We start from the raw sequence: 6,000 nt of genomic DNA, 5'->3' as shown, positions 1-6,000 counted from the left end.
TTTAGACCGTCGTGAGACAGGTTAGTTTTACCCTACTGATGATGTGCTGTTGCAATAGTAATCCTGCTCAGTACGAGAAGAACCGCAAGTTCAGACATTTGGTGTATGTGCTTGGCTGAGGAGCCAATGGGGCGAAGCTACCATCTGTGGGTTTATGATAGAACGCTCTAAGTCAGAATCCCCCCCCAAAACGGTAACGATACCGCAGTGCCGTGGAGCCTCGGTTGGCCTGGGGTACAGCCGCTTGCTTGGGGACCGGAGCGCGGACGGGAGGGGGCCGCCTCCATTGCCCTTAGTGCACCACATGTTCGTGGGGCACCCGGTGCTAAATCATTCGTAGATTACCCGATTCTGGGTCTCGTAAGTAGCAGAGCAGCTACCTCGCACCCAGGGGTCCCTCTGCCGGCGAGAGGGGGTAACGCGGGCCTGCGGGAGGCTGCCTCTACCAAGTGCCTACTGGCACGGGGGCCTCCCCCTCCCGTCCAAACCCACTGGGGTGCGGGGACAACGTCCACCGTCCCTCATGGGTCGGCAGGGTGACCAGATGGCCTGGGCCGGCCAGGCCAGGCCTCCCCTTCCTGCTGCTCTCGCGCAAGTCAGGCAGGGAGGCGAGTAGCAGCCCCAGGGAAGGAGCCTCCGAAGCGGCTGCCTCGAAGCGCCTGGCCACACTCGCCGTCGCCGGACTGCAAGGGCTACTGGGTACAGCACCCTCCCAAGCCATCTGGGGGCTGGGTCGTCCCGGGCCATCTAGTCGCCTGGCTGCGCGACTAGATGGCCTTGCGGGCTTTGTGAGCAGATGGCCCTGCGAGCCGGGCGACCAGATGGCCCTGCGGGCCTGGTGACCAGATGGCCGGCCTACTGGCCGGCCGGGCTAACTCCAACTTTTCTCCTTCCCCAGAGTTCTGTAAGCCCCCACTATGTGGGGGGCCTAATAGTCGAGATAAATGGGCTCCCCGGGCAGGCCGTCGGGGAGAGGACGTTGCCTGGGCTTAACCCTCCTTGGTTCCAGCCAAAAGTCTGGGGGCTGGGGACTGGGGGTCCCCCGGGGTCCGGAGAGGCTCTCACCAGCCTGGCTAGGGTTCGGAAGCTGGGACCGGGCCCGGGGCTTGAGCTCCATCCGGCAGGCCCTGGGGTGCGGTAGCTCCCCATCCTGAAAGCCAGCCGAGGGTCCAGTCGCTGGGGACTGGGGTCCACCGGGGCCCGGGGAGGCTCTCCCCAGCCTGGCTAGGGTTCGGAAGCTGGGACAGGGCCTGGGGCTCGAGCTCTGTCTGGTGGGCCCTGGGATGCGAGAGCCCCCCGTCCTGCAAGCCATCAGAGGGTCCGGGCGCTGGTTACGGGGGTCCATCTGGCCAGGCTAGGGTTCGGAAGCTGTGACCGGGACCGGGGCTCGTGCTCCGTCCCAGGTTGCGGGAGCCCCCCGTCCTGCAAGCCAGCTGAGGGTCCGAGTGCTGGGGACGGGGGTCCACCGGTGAGGATCTTCCCGGCCTGGCTAGGGTTCGGAAGCTAGGACCAGGCCCGGGGCATGTGCTCTGTCCGGCGGGCCCCAGGATACGGGAACCTCCCGTCCTGCAAGCCAGCCGAGGGTCCAGGCGCTGAGAACGTGGGTCCACTGGGGCCCAAGGAGGCGCTCCCCAGCCTGGCTAGGGTTTGGAAGCTGGGACCGGGCCTGGGGCTCGTGATCCGTCCCAGGGTGCCGGAGCCTCCAATCCTGCAAGCCTGCCGAGGGTGCGGGCGCTGGGGACGGGGGTCGGGGGTCCACCGGGGCCCGGGTAGGCTCTCCCCAGCCTGGCTGGGGTTCAGAAGCTCGGACCGGGCCCGGGGCTTGTGCTCCGTCCCAGGGTGCAGGAGCCCCCCGTCCTGTAAGCCTGCCGAGGGTACGGGCACTGGGTGTAGGAGAGTAGGATCTGCTTCACATGTTTACCCCCACTTTTAACTGGTGTTTCACTGTTTTTCGACTTTAGTCTGGCTGGGACCCTGGCTTCCTCTCTAAATTGATTGCATGTACTTTAGGTACAAAGTCCCTAGTGTATGGTATACTATGTACCCAGGGCATAGGTACCCCAGAGGCCTACAAGGGGCTGAAGCATGTATTATGCCACCCCTGGAAAGCCATACAAAATGACACCACAGGTCTGCTACTGCAGCCTGGGTAAGGTGGTGCATGCACCCCTTACTGAGGTATAGGTTCACTATACCTCACCTATCACTGCACGTAGTACCCTATCCGTCACCCCTATGTCAGGCCTTATCAATCATGAAGGCAGGGGGCTTGGTTATATGTGAAAGGGTGCCCAGGCATGAGCCGAGACTCTCTGCAGCCTTTGGAATCTCTTCTCTGGGGTTGTCAGTGGTGCAGCCTGACCATATTCTCTTAAGTGCATTATATCTTAAACGGTTAATGCTAACTTTGGACTGGCTGCACGGAAACATGTGTTTGGTTCTTGATGTGAGGATATGATCCCACCCTTCTAGAGGGAGAGACATGGCAGTACTGGTATACCCGGTATAAATCTAATAGAGCCCTGGCATCACAAAATGGATGCTGCAGCCACAGACACAGGTCTGGCCTCCTGCTGCTGACCAAAACTCCGGCAGGGGAGGCCTAGACAATAGGTTTCCTGTCACAGGGATGTGTAACCACCTCCCAGACAGGCTGATGTGTATTGGGGCTGGGTGGGAGCACTCTCTGAGTTCTTTGAAGTCCTACACTGGGGGCACATTTGGTGTCCCTGTGCATAGACCAGCTCAAACCGGTTCAGGGGCTTCCAGCCCCTGCTCTGGCACGAAACTGGACAAAGGAAATGGGTGTAGCCACCCCTCTTTCCAAACCCTCCCATAGGTGGGTCCCTAGAGCTAGTCCAACCCCTTCCTTAGGGATAAGTAAGGAACCTCTGTAACCAGAACTTTAGATATCCCTGGATGAAACTCTGAAGCTGAATCCTGGACCTTCGACGCTCTACTGAAGACTAGAGGACTGAAGAAACCTCCCTTGGGGTCAAGGAGTGACTCCCCTGCTTGGCAGGCACCAACAAAGTACTTTGCCTGTCTGCAGCTCCGAAGCTCCCGCGGACTACGAAGTATTTGCAGCCCAGGAAGAGAATTTCCAGACATCTCAGAGGCCGGCCCGAGTCCCCAGCAAAGTTGAAACCTGCAGCCCTTGTGAGTAGCGTGGAACCGGAACTCCTGGTCACTGTGCACTTTTGCAAGTGCATTGACTTCTCGACGTCTCTTGAAGTCGTGCTTGGGGTTACTTGTAGCCCCCACCTCGAGCAGAAGATCCACGAAGATTGTCGGCCTAGTCACCCCGATGGACCCGTGGGCCGCCATTTTGTGTTTCCTCTCAAGGTCCCTTCGCGATCCCTGGTCCATTGACTGGTGGGTCCCTGAGGGGTTAACTTTGAATTTCCTTGGACTTTCCTGTTTGCTCCAGACGTTCCCTGACTCCCAACCAAGTGGTGAGTCCCTCAGACCTTGCTGGTTTGCACCAAGGCATCTTTCTCCTTTCTGCGTGGGTTGCTGTTGCCAAGGCTTGTTGTGTCTAAACCGGGCACCGATGCTGCAGCACTCGACATCCTTCGTGGAACAGCTCGAATCCAGCTCCTGGTCGTCCTAGACTCCTCCTGGTCCTCGTGGCTAAAGAGTCAAGCTTCACCTCCTTCACCTGAATTCACCCAACATCGGTGGGCATCTGCCTAACGCCTTCCTGGTCACTGGCTAGTGACCCAGACTATGTCCCCTCTGCTTTCAGGTTCTTTTCGACTTTGATCCAGGCTTGGACCGCTTCGGACACTTCGCATCTTCCCGGCAGCAGCACTTCTTTGCCAGCTCCCATTGAAATAGACGAAGCGACCCAACACCATTTGACACCTTTGCACCCGGCATCCCTGGGTGAGGTAACACGAGTACTCCGGTGCTCCCGTGGGTGTTGGCCCTAGAATTTCCTAAGTCCCAAAGGGTTTGGTCCTGACTCAATTCTAAGTGTCCCTAATCTTTAAAAATCTAACCGCGACTTTCCCCATAGAAGCCAACGGGCGCTTGCGGCTGTGTTCTCACACTGCCCACGGCCCCCGTGGGTCCCCTGTGTCACTACCATGGGTGGTTCCTTGGGGTCCCAGAGATTCTACAGGCTGTAGGCCTTGAGTCTAGTTAAGTCGTGGTTCTTATACCACTATTTTAGTATATGGTTTGGCTCGCCCCTAGGGCCTGACGTGTATCTGTGCTATTTTACTGTCCTATTTGTAGTGTAACTTATGTGTTTTGACCTCTAGCCTCATAAAGAGTCTAGGAGGGTGTGTTTAGAAATAAATACATATATTTTATATATACCTGGTGTGGTTGTTTTCCATTTAGGCACTCCAGAGATTATAGACTGGTAAAAAAAGCTGCTTTACATTCCTTCAAGACTTAGCCTGAAGGCTGCTCTCAATAGCTACCACTAGGATAGCTTTCAATAAAGGTTGTCTTTAACCTATAACCAATAAGGGGTTGTTTGGACTGGTACAGGGTGCCCACTATAACTAGTGGAAGCAAAAGACACACAATTGATGGACGGAATGCAGAACAAATCAAAACATTAACCCCCAGTCAAGCGATCTGGGTTAAATCCAATATTCTTTTGCTCACCATGCCACCCCGGTTTAGACCTGGCTATATGCAAATCAGTCTTGGCCCTGTGCCTCATGGGAACAGTCCAGCCCGAACTGCCAAGCCAGGTCCTCCGTGGACCGGAAACAAGCATCTTAGGACCGGTTTCGGGGTTTCACCCCTCTTCAGCCAGGATAGCTTGATTCCAGTGGCACAGTGAGCCCAGGACTCACGTCTGAGCATACCTGGCGCACTTAGGGCGAGAAAGCAAAAGGCACACAATTGATGGACGGAATGCAGAACTATAACTAGCGGACTGCATATACCAGGCCAACTTCACACTGGGGAGTCCAACAGGGCCCAGGGAGGCTCTCCCCGGCCTGGCTGCTTTCAGAAGCAGGGACCGGGCTGGGGAGCCGGGGTGGTGGCTGGATTGTTTGGGCACTGAAGTAGAGTATCCCCTATTTCTGAAGTGTTCCTGCAAATGATCTAATTCTTGATGGAAAACATGGTCTTCGCTGTAATTTCGTCATATTCGGGTCATTTCACCCAGCAAAATTGCTTTTAAGCAATTTTTAGAATATGTGACTTTGTCAAGAGAATTGGTGTAGCTTTGCAAGCCTGTGTCAGACACTAAATTCTTTAGCAGATTCCTTGCTTTTGGCTTTATATTTAAGAAGATTTCTTTGGACTGTTTTTAAAACAATTGACAAATTTCAAAGAACTATAACAAATAAATAGCAATATCCAACACCAAGGTAGTGCCATTCCAGATAAATGCAATTCATTTTCATATATACTGGCACCTGACATAAGTTAGTCAGATACGAGTCTTATACTACTTCGACTTCTTATTACTATGTGTTTTTTTCAGGACTACTGGACAACGTGACTGCGTCCTCAATTATATTTCATTGATTCCAAGCGGGAGAATAGCGCATTGTGAGTTATGTTCTATCAATATGCGCCTTAATGATTAGTTTGTGGCTTATCTTACCTATATGATTAATTGATGTAACACTTTACATCCACAATGACCTTGTTATGTTATGCTTTGCGTAGCCAGCATAATTTACATTTTTTTCTCTCAGAACAGATAGAGAGTACGTATCTACAGTAGAAGGATCACAACTTTGCGAATCCTTTCCCCATTTGAATTTCACCACCGGGGTACTCTCCAAATATTGGGAAAATGTACAGGTATTAGCCGGTTTACTATAGCTTATTAAGGTTAGGGTCCTACTGTTATAGAACAAGGATATACTGTTCTTTATATTTAAATCTCATCATAATTAGATATATTTCGTAGCCTTAATCGCTACATAGCACCTTACTGTACATTTTATAGGCTGGTTTTCTCAGGTTCCTAATGAAATGTTATTTTTTCGTACTGACATCTACAGGTGCTCCACTCCA

General features: G+C 53.6%; 1 protein-coding gene and 1 pseudogene across 2 annotated transcripts in view; one reads left to right on the top strand and one right to left on the bottom strand.

Moving 5' to 3' along the window:
- LOC146861740 (28S ribosomal RNA) overlaps positions 1-207 on the top strand; it is a 1,615-nt pseudogene extending 1,408 nt beyond the window's left edge.
- The window catches only part of SRPRA (SRP receptor subunit alpha), a 1,746,362-nt gene that overhangs the window by 436,454 nt on the left and 1,303,908 nt on the right, over positions 1-6,000 (bottom strand). The gene's annotated exons all lie outside the window — the stretch shown is intronic.

Source organism: Triturus cristatus, chromosome 3_1, assembly GCF_964204655.1.
Source record: "Triturus cristatus chromosome 3_1, aTriCri1.1, whole genome shotgun sequence".
Classification (NCBI taxonomy): Eukaryota; Metazoa; Chordata; class Amphibia; order Caudata; family Salamandridae; genus Triturus; species Triturus cristatus.
The sequence above is the reverse complement of the archived record's forward strand: the minus strand, read 5'-3'. Positions and strand labels throughout refer to the sequence as shown.